The sequence below is a fragment of the Nicotiana attenuata genome, chromosome 2, assembly GCF_001879085.1.
Source record: "Nicotiana attenuata strain UT chromosome 2, NIATTr2, whole genome shotgun sequence".
NCBI lineage: Eukaryota > Viridiplantae > Streptophyta > Magnoliopsida > Solanales > Solanaceae > Nicotiana > Nicotiana attenuata.
Window position 1 is genome coordinate 10,167,800 of NC_031990.1, and position 2,470 is coordinate 10,170,269.

Sequence of the window (2,470 nt, forward strand, 5' to 3'; positions counted from 1 at the left end):
TATATATATATTCTTAACGGGTTAACGGATTATCCGTTAAGAAAATTGAATAATCCGCCTCCAAAGCCGTTAATAAAAGAATTTCAATCTGTTCCCCGTCAGTTAAACCGTTAACCCGATACCAAGAAGCCACTAAGCTTCGATTTTGGTTCGGTTTTCGATTTCGGTTCGATTTTGAACACCCCTAGCCACCTATGGGTGGTACCATTAAACAATCTATCAAAACTTCTAGGTTAACTAATAATGAGGCCGAGTATGAGGCCATGATTGCAGGTCTCGAACTAGCTAAAAGCTTGGGGTAGAATCATCGAAGCCAAGTGCGATTCACTGTTGGTGGTGAACCAGGTGAACAAATATTTTGAAGTTCGAGAGGACAGAATGCAACGATACTTGGATAAGCTACAGGTAACTTTGTACCATTTCAAGGATTGGACTCTGGATCATGTGCCTCGAGAACAAAATAGCGAGTCTGATGCGCTTCCTAATCTAGGATTCTCGATCGAAGAAGAAAATATCATCCCGGGGACTGTTGTCCAGTTATCTAGGTCTGTGGTTGAAGAGGGTCATGCCGAGATAAATTCAACAAGTTTGACTTGGGACTGGAGGAATAAATATATCGATTATCTGAAAAATGGAAAACTCCCATCGGACCATAAAGAATCGAGGGCCCTACGAACCAAGGCTGATAGGTTTGCATTAGATGAAGATGGAACATTGTACCGGAGAACGTTCGACGGGCCATTGGTGGTATGTTTAGGGCCGGGGGATACTGATTATGTTCTACGAGAAATCCACGAAGGTACTTGTGGGAATCACTCCGGCGCCGGGTCTTTAGTTTGCAAAGTTATTAGAGCAGGGTATTACTGGGATAGCATGGAAAAAGACACTAAGGAGTTTGTTAAAAAGTGTGATAAATGCCAAAGGTTTGCACCGATGATCCATCAGCCCGGGGAACAACTCCACTCGGCCCTATCCCCGTGGCTTTCCATGAAATTGGGAATGGACATAGTCGGTTCTCTACCAACGACCCCAGGTAAAGCTAAATTTATTTTGTTTATGACTGGTTTTTTTTCTAAATGGGTGGAAGCATTGGCCTTCGAGAAGGTCAGAGAAAAAGAAGTTATTGACTTCATCTAGGACCACATCATATGCCGGTACGGGATACCTGCCGAAATTGTATGTGACAATGGAAAACAATTCATCGGCAGCAAGGTAACGGAATTCCTCGAAACACACAAAATAAAGAGGATCTTATCAACACCATACCACCCAACTGGAAATGGACAGGCCGAGTCGACAAACAAAACTATCATTCAAAACTTGAATAAAAGGTTGGATGATGCGAAAGGGAAATGGAGAGAAGTTCTACCTGAGGTCCTTTGGGCATATCGAACAACATCGAAGTCTAGCACGGGGGCTACTCCGTTCTCTCTAGTATATGGCTCCGAGGCCCTCATCCCTATCGAAGTCGGAGAACCCAGCGCCAGGTTTCGACATGCATCGGAGGAGTCAAATTACGAGGCTATGAATACTATCCTTGAGCTATTAGATGAAAAACGAGAAGCAACGCTTGTTCGGATGGTCGCGCAGAAGCAGAGGATCGAAAGATACTACAATAGAAAGACTAACCTTCGACACTTCGGAATCGGGGACTTAGTTCTACGGAAAGTCACCCTCAATACTCGAGACCCGAATGAAGGGAAACTGGGCCCGAATTGGGAAGGATCGTACCGAGTCCTCGGAATTTTCGGTAAAGGATCTTACAAACATAGCACAATGGAAGATGAACAATTGCCGAACAATTGGAACATATTGTTGCTCAAATGATACTATTGCTAAGGTATGAATGTGTCTTCCTTGTCCATTTGAATTTAAAACTAACTCATTACAGGTGTTTGATCGAAGATATCAAAGGCACCTTTTTACACGAAGGCCTTAGGTTTTATAGCATGCGTTGCACTCTTTTTCCCTTAGATCGGATTTTGTCCCAAATGGGTTTTACCGACAAGGTTTTTAACGAGGCAACAACTATATGCTACCTAAGGAGAACTCAACAGTATCCAAGGCTTGTTTTCAATCAACCTCGAATACAGGGGGGCATCACCCTTGGAGGTCATATTTTCGAGGATAATACTTCACGCCTAAGAGAGCCTCGATAGGAGAACTTTGTAATGGGACAACGGTCAGATGAACCATGTCCATATAGAATAGTCGAGCCCCAACGGTAAAACATGTGTATCAATTATTTGAAGAAGCATCTTGTTTATATCAAAAACAATTTGTGTCTCAAAGAAGTCTACTATTATACGATTTCTACACTTATAATCCTACGGAAACGGCTCAAGAGCCAGAGCACGAATGCACCCCCAAAATACTGGGGGACTGTCATCGATAGTCAGCACATCCGAGTCGTCAAAAACACGGGCTCATAAGACCTCAAAGAGGCATCCCCTCGACACAAAGGCCAAGA

The 2,470-nt window shown here is 43.4% G+C and overlaps 1 pseudogene; it reads left to right on the plus strand.

Annotated features, from left to right (window-relative positions):
- The window catches only part of LOC109216429, a 4,884-nt pseudogene extending 2,945 nt beyond the window's left edge, over positions 1-1,939 (plus strand).